Here is a 14,312-nt window from a genome sequence, read left to right on the forward strand (position 1 = left end):
AAACTGCTAATTAGTCCATTGCTAACTGTGTATCACTCGTACTGGAATCTGGAACAGAAAAGCCCATGCACCAATTTTAAAAGATTGGCTTATACCACATCTATATAGTACTATCCCAATTTAATTTTTTCCCCATAATTAATTTTCAGGTTGATGGGTGTTTTTGTTTGTTTGTTTTGTTTCTGCTCTCATTTATCCAAATGATAACCAGAGACTTGTATTTGGAATTTTGACCATATGAATATTTATTTGTTTCACAGAGTATGTAACAGTTTTGTCAGAATTGCAAAATGGAGAACTCTTGAAAACTGTCTGAAACAGTGTTTTACTCAATTGGGTCCTGGGGAAAAAAAATAAAAATAAAATGCTCAGACACTGTTACTTTGTAACACCTTTATCCCTGCCAAGTGCATGTATATTAGAAGTTACAGAGAAAACTTTGTAAGCTGAAATTAATATGCTAACAAGTAAGTAAAAAGAAGTATGTAATGATTAAAACACTCTATATGGACTTATCTCTCATAATTATGCCGAATAAAGAAGGCAGGGCTTGCCAAATTATTTTACTCTTTATTCAATCAGTGGATGCTCTTCTTTATTCCGGAGAAAGTCAGTTTGCACTGACTGAAATGTAATTATAGACAAGAATTTCATAAGGAGCTGTGAGTTAACCAAAAGTCAGAAGTCATTTCAAAATAGATAGCAAAATTATCACACTCCAAGTGTTATAGCTGACCCTTCCAAAAGATGTAGGTAAACTGTAAAAGATTGACTACTAAAGATAAGAGATATAAAATTTGTGTCAATATTAAGCTTTCAAATTTATTTTTTCCTAATGCTATGCTTTAAAGAAAAGGATTTTTTTTTTGAATAAATATTTTTGTTTAAAAAATATCACAGTACTTTATGCACTAAGGGAATTAGGCAGTATTTTATTTAAACTGAATAGCAACCTTATCCATTTTATTTTATCCTACTATAAATAATTTTGGACACTCTGGTCAGCCATTCAGCAAGGACCACTGCCATGACTGGAGGGCTCTGATGGATGGCTACGATCTCTTCAGAAGGGATAGACGAGGAAGGAAGGGTGGTGGTGTGGCTCTTTCTATTAAAGACTTTTGATGTTGAAGAGCTTGGGGTTGAGAAGGATAAAGTTGAGTGTCTGTGGGTAAGGATCAGGGGGAAAGCCTGCAGGGGTGACATCTTGGTGGGGGTCTGTTATAGACCGTCTAACCAGGATGAAGAGATGGACGAGGCATTCTGTGAGCAGCTTGCAGAAGTCGTACGACTGCCAGCACTCGTTCTCGTGGGAGACTTCAACTTCCCTGATACATGTTGGAAATATAATACAGTGCAGAGGAAGCAGTCCAAGAGATTTCTAGAGTGTGTGGAAGATAGCTTCCTTATGCAGCTGATATGAGAGCCTATCAGGGGTGGTGCCCTGCTAGACTTGCTCTTCACTAACAGTGAAGGACTGGGGGGAGATGTGAAGGTTGGGGACTGTCTTGGGCAGAGTGACCATGAAATTGTAGAAAAATTTATTCTTGGAGGTGTCAGAAGGGTGACTAGCAAAGCTGCTATCTTGAACTTCAAGAGGGCAGACTTTGACCTGTTCAGGATGATTGTAGCACAGGTCCCTTGGGAGTCGCTCCTGAAGGGTAAAGGGGTCCAGGAAGCCTGGACGCTCCTCAAGATGGAAATCTTAAAGGCACAAGAATGTCCCTGATTGCCATAAGGCAAGTTGTAGGGGAAGAAGACCAGTGTTGATGGACTGTGAACTATTGTTGAGACTACGGAAGAAAAAGCGAGTCTATGTCCTCTGGAAGAAGGGACAGGTGACTTGGGGAGATTACAGGGAAGTTGCTAAGGTATGGAAGGAGGAAGTTAGGAAGGCAAAAGCTTGACTTTAACTCAGATTGGCCACTGCAGTAAAGGAGAATAAGAAATCCTTTTACAAATATATCAGTGGTAAGAGAAGATCCAAGGAGAATTTCCATCCTTCACTTGATGCAGTGGGGAACATGACCACTGAGGATAAGGAGAAGGCTGAGGTCCTCAATGCTTTCTTTGCATCTGCCTTTAATTGTCAGATCAGTTATCCTCAGGGCACTTTACGCCCTGATCTGGAAGTGTGGGATGCTACACAGAATGCACCCCCAGTGATTCAGGTAGAGACAGTTAGAGAGCTCCTCCTCCATGTGGACCGTCACAAGTCTGTGGGACCACAGAGGCTCCACGCAAGGGTGCTGAGGAAGCTGGCGGGGGTGATTGCCGAGCCACTCTATGCCATCTATCAGCGTTCCTGGTTATCTGGAGAGGTCCCAGCTTGCCGATGTGACTGCCATCTACAGGAAGGGCTGTAAGGAGGATTCAGGGAACTACAGGCCTGTCAGCCTGACCTCGGTACCAGGGAAAGTTATGGAGCAAATCATCTTGGGTGAGATCATATGGCACATGCATGGTATCCAGGGGATCAGGCCCAGACAGCACAGGTTCGTGAAAGGCAGGTCATGTTTGACCAACCTCATCTCCTTCTATGACTGGGTGACCAGACTGGTAGATGAGGGAAAGGCTGTTGATGTAGTCTACCTAGATTTCAGCAAAGCCTTTGACACGGTCTCTCACAGTATTCTCCTGGGGAAACTGGCTTCCCATGGCCTGCACAGGTGTACCCTTCTTTGAGTAAGGAACTGGCTAGAGGGCCATGCCCTCCAGTAGTGGCTAATGGAGTTGCGTTCAGCTGGTGACCCGTTTCAAACGGTGTCCCCCAGGGGTTGGTACTGAGGCCCATCTTGTTTAGTATCTTTACTGACGACTAGATGAAGGGATTGGGAGGTGGTGGAGTCGCCGTCCCTGGCAGTGTTCGAGAGGCATCCAGATGAGGAGCTACAAGATATGGTTTAGTGGCTTGTGGTAGCAAGGGTAATGGGAAGATGGTTGTACTAGATGATCTTATAGGTCCTTTCCAACCTTGAGATTCTATGATTCTAGGATTCTAGGACCTGGACAGACTAGAGAGCTGGGCAACAATAAACGAGATGAAGTTAAACAAGAGCAGGTCTTGCACCTGAGAAGAAATAACTGTGAGTATCAGAACAGGTTGAGACACAGCCTGCTGGAGAGATCTGCAGAGAAGAACCTAGGGGTCCTGGTGGATAACAGGTTGACCATGAGCCAGCAGTGTGCCCTGGTGGCCAAGAAGGCCAATAGGATCCTGGAGAGTATTAAAAGGAGCATGGCCTAGGGAGGTGATTCTCCCCCTCTTCTCTGCCCTGGTGAGGCCTCACCTGGAGTACTGCATCCATTTCTGGGCTTCCCAGAACAAAAAGACAGGGATCTCTTGGGGAGAGCCCAGTGAAGGGCCACAAAGATGATAAAGGACCTGGAGCGTTTCTCCTAAGAGGAAAGGCTGAACAAGCTGTGTCTGTTCAGCCTTAAGAAAAGAAGACTCCAAGGTGATATTATAAATGTTTATAAATATCTTAAGTGTGGGATCACTTTCTCTTTGAACAAAATGGGGTTGAAGTCAATCATAACCTCCATATCTCTATATGAATGCTTGTTAGAACAGAAATTCAAGATAAGGAGAAAAGGAGGAATAAAGAAAAATAATGAATTAATTTCTGGATTAAGAGTTATTTTATTCTGCAGGCTTTCCACAGAAATAAAACCAGGAAAAAAAAAAAAAAAGAAAAAGAAAAAGAAAAAAAAAAGGCTCATTGGCTTTTTTTTGCCAGACACAAATTTAAAATTAAATTCCCCTCCCCCCTCCCCCCCCCCCCTTTTTTTTTTAAGTTTATATTTGTTTCACTTCCCTAACAAACTATTCCTCCAGATCAAGTACAGAATAAGAACATGGAGCTTTAATGAGATTATCTGACTGTTAATGTGGTAAAAGTTTCTTCAGCGTTAGCCTATCTTCTTCTACTGGACTACTAACACAAAGAAAGGAATATTATGATATTTAATTTATAATAGTGGAAAGGCAGATAGAAGAATATCACCATTAAAACTGAGTCACTTTATTTCACACATAAGTACTAATTAGAATGGAAAAAAAAAGAAACCAAAACTTGTATTAGTTAAAAAAACTCTTCAACATTGTCAGTATTTTAATATCTTGCTCTGAATTACCCATCCATCTTTGCAGTTTTTCCTTACATCCCTGAGATGAGTTTATCCTTCTCCCAAAGTTTTCTCACATGATAATCTTTTTTAAGGCACAAATAAAGAATTTCTCATCTGTCACTAATAATCACAACAATACAACTGTAGTACAAATGAATAATCAGTTATTGTGCTTCCTTTAGCAATGTACTGAATAATTGCTTTTAATGATTCTTTAGTCTCTGTTCGTTGTGTCAGTAATCAATAATGTGCAAATGTCAACCTAATGCCAGAATATGCCTTCTTGTAACGTGATGTGCTCTGTCTATATAAGAGTCCAGCTGAATGGTTCTAATCTATTGTGAAAATATAAATAGCTACATAAACTGACCATTAACCAGAGTATACTGTCCATCTCTTGATCTTCTGATTCCTATCTCTTAAGTCTATCTGGAAAGCAAATCCAATAGTTCATATCTGATATAGCATGAAATAGTGGAATAGAGAACTAAAAAAATAAGTAACAGCAGCTAGTAAAACTCTATCAATTAAAGTCACTTGTAAACAAGCCATTAGATAACTATGAACTATATAAACTATATATATAACTCATGAAGTATATAAAATAATGTGTCCTGTGTTAGAAAGAAATAGCCCACGATGTAAGGACAGAAATAGGTTTGGCAGGTGAAGAAACAAACAAACAAAACAAAAACAAGTAATAACAACAACAAATACAAAGAAACAAAAAGAAAAAGTAGAAGATTTGCCAAAAGAACAGGCATAATTATTTGCTCAAGAAAATTAGTTCATGTTCAGTTTGTTTTGATACAGTGATAGGTATTACAAGAGAGAAGTAAACTTGTTTGAAGAGAGCAATGCTACACATTTATAACATTTTTATACAGGTTAGGAAACCTTTTCCTAAAGGACGTGTAGATTTTAAACCCACTGTGCTTTGAATAACAATAATGGATGTTCAGAAGGAGAAGCTTTATTGGCTAGCAGTGCACTTTTCTAGGATACTAATATTTCTCATACTTAGTCTTATTAAAAAATGCGACTATTTTTAATATTTAGTTGGAGCATAAATTTCTGTGACCTATCTTTGAACAGTAATTCTCTGAATTATCTTTACTGATCATCTGCTTCATCTTTCCAAAGTTTTCATTCTGCTTTACAACAAAGAGAATATGTACCCTTCAGACTAATGACAGAGTCACCCTAATAAACTCTGGCATAACTCAATTTTCTCTGGAGCAATGGAGGTGTTCTATCTTGCCATTTCTCTTCTTTGTCTTTGGCATTTGATCTGATCAAGTGCAAGTTTTTGAACTCTGAGTCTATCCTCATTAGTTTCTTTTCAATACTTTATGTAAAAAAAAAAAAAAAAAAAAAAAAAAAAAAAAAAAAAAGCCTAGACTAGGAATATTGTATCTTGGCCATAATATAATATGCTGTATAATATATATAATATATAAACTATAATATAAACTGATGAGCTGTTGATCCATCTGTGTTTTATTTTGGTTGAATGGTACAACAGATCTTTCTGGCTGAATATTAGAAGGGAAATATTTACAATATAAAAGCCAAAAAGTCATACTAAAGGTGAAGTAGAAAGAGAATTAAAAAGTGAGAGAAAACGAAAACTTTATATGAAGCATTTTTCACTATGCAATACTGCTGTAATGAAGCTCTTGACAAATAGTACAGTTACATTTTCCATTGGTTCATGACAACATTGTTTATTTTCTTAAAGCTGCTTTATTGGAAAGAAAAGCCACGTGGTATACAAAACAATGTCCTTAAAGGCAGTGCTAAGCCAATGCTAATGGCATCTTTTTGTTATCTGCTCAGAATTGTTGGAATTGGGTTCCATAAAGCAAGTGAGTAAAGACAGTGTTGCATTTAATAGGGGTCACAGTTTTCATTATTTGGCAACTATAGTAATTTTAAAAGGCAGATGACTGAAGCTTCCTTTTACTTTTAAACGTTTCACTTCATCTTTTAAAGACAAAGGAGAAGTACTTCTCTCTTCCACATCATTTACCTCAGTGATCACTTAAGCATAACATTAGAGAAAAGAGAAGAAAATCAAGGATGCTGTCAAATCCTAAGCACTATGCTAATGAAATCACTACCTTCTGCATGTGCTTTTTTGCATAAAAATGTCTCCAAGTCTTAAAATAGATCTTCCAACACAATTCTGACATTATTCTTTCATTAAATCATTGCCTGGTTAATTGTATCCTATTGATGATAGCAATCCATTGATGCCCTATTTTCTTCTTATCAAGTAAAAGGTCACATCTTCTGAAACCTGCTATTAAGCAAATAGCAAAGAGATTGAAAGCAGTAATAACAGTCTTTGCCTGCATACACAAGGTTGATGTAGAAATAAAAGTGAAAACATACATTTACAACTAATCCATGTAAAAATATTGCAATAGCTGAAGAAAATATTATATGATATAATCTTTATTTACACATAAGAAGAAACAGAACTGAATTCATAAAAAATGAAAACTGTATATAATGTCATGGAAAAAAAATATAATATTGCTGTCTATCATATCTATACTTTGACAATTCTTAATAAAATAACTTAGAAACAGCTTCACTTACAAATAATTCAGTTTATAACTGTCTTGTGTGCTACATAGGAAATTTGACATGTAGCAGGAATATAATATTACTAACTTTCATGAACAGAGTGGACACTTTTTCATTTCTTAATTATCTGTCCTTAACAGTTATCTGTCATTGTAATAAAGACAGAGAATGACAAGAAAACGAAAAGTGATGGTAGGAAAAAAAAAGCAACATACTCACATCAGAACTTAAGAATTACTGGACGTGAGTCTCTTAAGATCTGTGGCATGTGAACACAGAAACAGACTGTCCTTTATCATGAAGTTATTGAAAAGTAAACTAACTAAATTTTAAAGTATGAAAGACTTGAACTCAAGTATGAAATCACAGGATTTTCAGTTTTGAGGAGAGTGACATGCAATTTAAGACTGCCAAAGAAGAGCTGAAAAAAGCTCCGAATATGTTAATAGCAACTATTAACAGGCTTGCTTTTTTTCTAGCTATTGTAACAGATGGCTGTAGTTAGCAAGGGATATAAACACTAGTTTTTTTCAGTACCTCACCAGTTCCCATTAATACTTCTCATCCCCACCTACTCCCCATCCCCCTCCCCCCCCCCCAAAAAAAACAACCAACCAACCAACCAAATAAATATTTGACAGCAAGCAGATTTTTCTTTAAGAATCTTGTTCAAGCCCCAGGAAAATGGATTATGGTTGTGGATAAAAAATCACTGCTCACATGCTTTTCCATGTAATAAACAGTAATAGATGTTTTAAGAAATCTATGGTAGCTCCTCCAAGTTGATGTACACCCTAATGAGAAAAAAAAAACTTCACTGTGTAGTAGATGGCAGCCATAATTAAAACATGTCAAACTAAATACTACTTTATAGAATCACAGCTTATCTTTGATAGCTCACAGTTGAAAAGAACAGGGCCCAGAAGTTAGAAATTCTCTCCCTTCTTCCTAACGTGCAGGTAACAATCTCTTTATATGCTATTCTGTCCAAAAAAAACCAAACAAAACAAAACAACCATTCAAGCTAAGAGAGAGTGTTCTAATTACAATATCAATAGGTCTACATTACATGTCTGTAAAGTTCTGCCTGGAAAAAAAAGGGTGGTTGAGAAAAGATTTCAGGTCTATAAAATTACAAGTACCAGAAGGGAGACATAGAGAAGTTAAGCGTTAATCACTGTCCTCACAATGCAGGAAGAAGGCAATGAGGTAACTTATCTAAAAAAAAAAATAATAATAATAATAAAAGAAAAAAGAAAAAAAATTCTTCTACACTGTTTCATAGAAAGTCATTACCAAAAGAAGTTGTGGATTCTGAACAATTAGATGAGCTTAAATGACAGTAAGACAAATTCAGGAAAGAAGAATCCTTTGAGAGCTCTTATAAACCACTGTGTTCTTAAAGTGAAAGTTACTGGCAGCAGGGTGTTAGAGGAATTACTGCTGTTTTTCTCCTCTTTTTCTGGCCACTCAGACAGGCTTTTTTGGCTAGAGTATCTCATCATAAATGTTTCCTAAGCTCTTAAGAGCTCTGAAAATGAATGTACTTGTAAGTCAGTTCTTTTCCTTATACATCACCTTGCTCTCCTGTAGAAGATTTTGTGAAGAATTTATTGTAGGAAAGATGTAGGTTTTTTATGATATTTTTAAGGGAATATATAAATTGAAATAATTTTGGGTCAGTTCATCAGGACATATGTAGAATAAGCTTCAGAAGGATACTGCTTTTTTAGGATTTAGGCTCTTCTGGATGTCAGAAGGGTACGTATTATCTGAACAACATTAGAATTTAGATAGGTCTTGGATTAGTCATAACCATAGTATTCTAGAAATCATTGCAGTCATCAGTGTTCAAGCCTGATTTACTGCAATAGTACCTTGTTAGTTGCACTCCTACTTCAGATTTTTAAGTTTTTCCAATAACAATATAAACTCTTAGATTATTCATTAAAAAGTTTTATAATATATACATGCAACATGGATAAAAATCACTTGCACGTCAAAACTTTGCCAGAGAGCTTTTGAGCTATTATATCTATACTAAATATTTATAGAGTGTATATATACACTTGGATGAAAACAAGTGCTGAACTTGTTTGCAAGCATTTGTTTCAAGTCCAACTGTCAGTACTTGAGTGTTTCAGAAGACTTGTGCAAAGAAGATATCCAACATTTTTATTAAAAATTATTTAAAAAATGTTCTGTGTACAGCAATAAACCATGTAACTTATCTATTATGGAAAAAAACATGCTAGGGTTATAAAATTAACAGAATTTTGATGCTGTAGACATAACTAAAGAAGGCATGAATGCAAAAGGAAGGATAGAATAGAAATCCCTCAAAGTCAATAGAATAGTGATTGCACATAAAATATTTACCTTAAGTTGGGATACTATTCTTCTTTTCTCCCAAGTTTAAATTATTTTTGTCATATTAACATGTTTAATGTTAGCAAAACAAAGTCTTATATTTTGCCCTTCAGTATCCTTCCCATACTTTAGAATAACACTTTCAATTGGAATCAGAGTAATTACAAAAATTTTCTATATTTTGAGTGCTATGTTGGATTGTTCATAGCCAAAAAGCACCTTCAGTCAAAGAAGGACTTTGTCAATGACACGCCTTAGACCCACTTTATTATTTTGTCCACGTGGGATGATAAATGGTCACTTAAAATTGATCATAATTCATTAAATGCTGATTGGGATGCTGATATCCAATAATGAGTTTTGGCTGATGCCAAGTAGCTTTGGCTATACTTTAACATCCTATTATGTTGAATGCCCTGAGGACATTCATCAGAATGACAGCTATTTATCTGTTATATAGAATAGTGGATGAGATACAGGAAAATAATTTTGTTCAAGGATTTAGATGGCATTACACTCCAAAAATATCACCACAAACAAAAATGCAGAGCTCAAACAATGTTTTATATTAAGAGGATCCAGATGGAGTTATTTTCACGTTTTACTGTAGCCTGTTCATTTGTATTAATAATACATAGAGCTGTGACTTTGAGGCTTTCACAGAGACATGGCAGAACTCTCTGACTTGTCTCAGCATACAACTAATTACAGATGCCAGCGAGAGATGAGTAGGTACAGGGAGGACTTTTGTAACAATTCCAGCATTACTTGTTGGCATTGCCAACAGCAGTGTATGTGACTGAACATACATATGTGACTGAAGTACATTAGCACTTTTTTTTCCCCATGGTATTGTCTTATAATGTACAATTTTAATCATTTCCATCTCCATAATACATTAATTTACTGTGATTTTCTTGATGTTTTGAACACATTTGCCACACAATGTGCTGGCTATTTTCTTCTGACTTCTGTGATCTAGACAAAAAATCATGTATTAGTGGTCTGTTTGTATAGGAACTTCATTATCATAATGCCTATATTGTTCAGAGGGAAAAGTCCTCATGAAAGATACATGGCTATTTCCTTCACAGTCTCTCTCCTTGCCTTGCCTTCCTGTACTTTCTGGTGGCAGAAAAAATGTTGTCTTTACACTGCTAATTTAATCTCCAAATTTTTCTGATATATTACCCCCCTTCTTCAGTCATACAGTTTAGTTTCCATTACAAAGATAAATCCATATATAAAGTTTTTGAGCTTTAAGTTCTATAAGAACAGACAAACTTTCTATTATGCCATATAAGTAAATTCAAATCACTCCATTAACAGTTTACAAAAATTAAGAAGCTAAATTATTCATGAAGATTCAAGGTAGCATAGAAAAACGTGAAGATCTCATTGACAGATCTGTGTAAATGTCTACATCCTATTTCATGAGGACTAACATATGTAAATAGAATAGATTACATGAACTACATTTACAGCCCTCAATTCTAAGATAATTTAAATATGCCCTCACAATTAGTTGAGTATGAAGAGTCTAATGTTCGGATCCACTGAGGTATAGACAATTTACTGCCAAAAATTCCATCAAGATCTCCAAGCAAAAACCATTACTATCCTTTGCCCTCTATTTCCCTGTATTTTAACTGTGTTTTCCATCCTTCCCTTATTCTTATTTTCTGAAAGAGACTTTTGGATGTTAGAGCTGCTGGCTTACCACACAGTCTAGATTTTTTGTTCTATTCAGAAATAATTCAATTGTATTCAGATATAGTTACACAGGTAAGTTCCCTCAATGACTTCTGTAAGTATTCTGGAGGGTGAATATCCACACCTCTCTTATTAACATACTTCTCGATATTCTGTTTAATATTTAACCAGGTAGAATTTTTACTTAATCTAGCCCTTGATCAGGATTCGAGAATGTGATAAAAAATCATCAAAAACTTGTTAGAAACATCTGTGTACAATGAGATGTATTGTAACATGCACCATAGGCATGGACTTGAAGACCAGCAGCCATACTTAGACTTTATATATCTTTATATATTTAAAATAAGGAAATTGATTTTAAATAAATAAAGAAGATGAATCACATGAAGAATGTCACATTTAGACATTTAGGGATTAATCTTAGACTTCCAAAGAAATACAGTTACATTTAAGAATCACAGGACTGGAAAAATATGAGTGTTTTCAGAAAATGAATTAAAAATACACGTGAGAAATTGTCAGACACCACACATCTAGATAAGCTTAAATAATATGATGCTGAAGTTGTTCCAAAGCCAAATGTATTTGCCTTCAATTGAATAATAATCTTTCTCTAATGAATTAGTAAGTGCCTTGCATTAAAAGAAAATATTCATACATAACCTAGGAGAGAAAAAAGTGGTGAAGTATTATGATGTCATTACAAATTTTAAAGTACATTTACCTTAATGGATATAGAAATTACTAAAGAAATGAAGAAACATCACTCAAAATATGTTCAGTTAGGATATCACTCTATTTTTTAAATTCTTACACACAGACATAAAATTGAATGAAGTAGCTTTTCTCCATGCTGTCCTTCTCAAGTAATAACTTAATGCTCCCTGAAAGTCAGCATTTTTCCTCACAGAACCTGGTATTTCATGACTAGGGAGGAAAGTGAATGTCTAACAACAAAAAGGCCAACTAAAGAAAACTAATTAAACTATTATCCCAAGCAGATGACAAATTTCATTGAATAGTTAAAGTCAAAAGTCTCCAGGCCATCTAACTAGTTCAGGATTCAACCTCTCCCATTTGAAGTTTTGTCACATAAGTAATGTATACTTTCTTTTTGAAGTCATCAAAACAGAAATATTTGAATAAATAGATATATCCTCATTAAGATGCCAAACTTAAAAGGTCACATTTAACAACTGACCAGATGGACCTGTCATCTCATTTTATATAATACCATTTAAATTCATCTCGATCTTCTTCTGTGCTAAATTTTAAAATATCAGATTTAATTTATTAAAGTTGTATAATAAAATTGAGATATCTGGTAATTCTGTAGTCAAGGAGGTGTTGTCTTACGGAAATGCAACCCAACATACTGAGTAAAATTGTCTCCTACTTTCAAGAAAAATGGCAGCAAGAACAAAACACTACCTGAATTCTCAGAAGCTTTGTATTTTGTTGCCTGATCCATCATAGAGATTGACTTCACCAAAGAAAATAATAATTTAAAAAAACAAACAAAAAATAAGCAGGCTAAAGGCCAGGCTGGGACCAAAAACAAAGTTTTACCTGACGTTTCCTCTCTGCATAAGAACAGTATATACCTTGCTTGTCAGCAGGTGTGTACCCACTGCCTTTGGGATGATGAACCCTCCTGTTGAGCAGCTATCATGAGGCGAGTAGTGCCATATCCTACAAGTAAAGGAGGATTTCATCTCTGGACCTCTGTTTATAACCTTGATCTCTCTTGTGATACTCTGCTACTGCTCCTTCCACAGTTTTAACACTCTTTCATCTGCTGTCGCTTGCCCTTGTTACAGCCCTAGGTGTCCTACTCAGAAACTGATTTAGTCTGGGGTTTCTACTCTGGAATGAAAGCATACACTGCAAGAGTCAACATTCCTTTCTTCCCATACTGCCACTGCTCTTCTTGCTTCTGCTTACCAAGCTATCCTGATCACAATTAAAGGGTCAGAGGCTTCTCCGTTATTCACATCTGCTCTTGACTTTGGTTCTTCCAGACATTTGATTGCTTAACTGCAAAAATTTAATCCTCTCAATTCTGTCTTTTGTAACAGGCTCAAGGTGAGGCACATTTTTCTGATTACAGAGGGCAGTCACTGGAGGTGAAATCCTGGCCTTCCTGAAATCAATGGCAAAGTTCCATTGACTTACTTGTTCATCCTCTTAATCCTCCTTTAATCCTCTGTAGGGCTAGATCAAACGAAGTCCTTTGAATTGTATCCAGAAAGGAAGAAGAAGCCAGTGCAAACACTGAAGTTCTGTGTAATGTGTTCCCTCTAACTCATCTCACCTAGAAGTTGATCAGTCACAGCCTGAAAGTTTTGTGAATGTGTTTTTGGCTTCTCTTCAAGTATTGCACCCTTCAGTGTACACTGCAATATTCTAAATCTCAAGACATGAAGGTCTGTTTCACTGTCATCCTATTCTAAGAAGAGAAAAAGTATGTTTTATTGTGCATTTTATGACAAAAAGTAATCTCAGCAAAGGCAACTTTCTTTGCTCCAGATTTACATGAGGCACACTGAAGATTATATACTCTAGCTTTGAGAACAAAGAAATCATTTAAAATCACAGCAAAAATACCTTTGTGCTCCCTATGTACTTTCCTGGAGTCACCATCTTCAATTCTGTCATGCTAGTGAATTAATAACCATCCAGTTAATTGCAGTCTGAACTTCAGCTGATCACTGAGAAAAAAAACATTTAAAATGGAATAACTCAGCTTAGGGAAATGTGTATTCAAAACTTGGTGTCATCTTGTTGTCCATGGCACTAAAACCCAAGACACACACTTATGCCTCCTGTAACTGTTCATAAAAATAAGATGTAAGAGATGAATAGTTTCTGTTAACCATGCTAACAGAAGCAGTACTCACATTCTGAACAACTAGGATTACAATGTGCAGGACTCTTGCTTTTGAAAATACAAGTTTTTGATAAACTTTTAAGCAGGTGTGCAGTCAGTAAGTAGTCATCAATGAGCAGACCCATATACTGGTTCACAGGAGCATCACCAATTGGCTACCAAAAGGGGCAAGGGAAGACCAAGCTGAAGTAGCTGGGATCTGGGATCATGCATAGCATTTCTAGCTTCGGCCCTCAGAAGGCCAAAAGAAAAGTACCAAGTACCATAATGAAAAACTACGATAATAAAATAACATAAATAATAAATATAAATAAATAAAGTAATAATGAAATGAGCAGCTACTGAGTACACTGAAATATAACACAAGCGTACTATGAGTAAACAGATGTCACACAGTCTGTGTAGTGACTAAATGTGCACCACATTAGGTTGATAATTCTATTAAAAATAAAATGCATGTTTCTCATCTATTCTGCAAGATCAGATACATGTATGTTGTATTTACAATTGATAGTCTTAAATTCAAGTAAGTGTAAAAAACCGTCCTTCTTGGTATTACCTCAGCATAAGTGACACCACTGTTTAATGCAACAGACTAGGCCATAAATCC

This window comes from Gallus gallus, chromosome 2, assembly GCF_016699485.2.
Source record: "Gallus gallus isolate bGalGal1 chromosome 2, bGalGal1.mat.broiler.GRCg7b, whole genome shotgun sequence".
Classification (NCBI taxonomy): domain Eukaryota; kingdom Metazoa; phylum Chordata; class Aves; order Galliformes; family Phasianidae; genus Gallus; species Gallus gallus.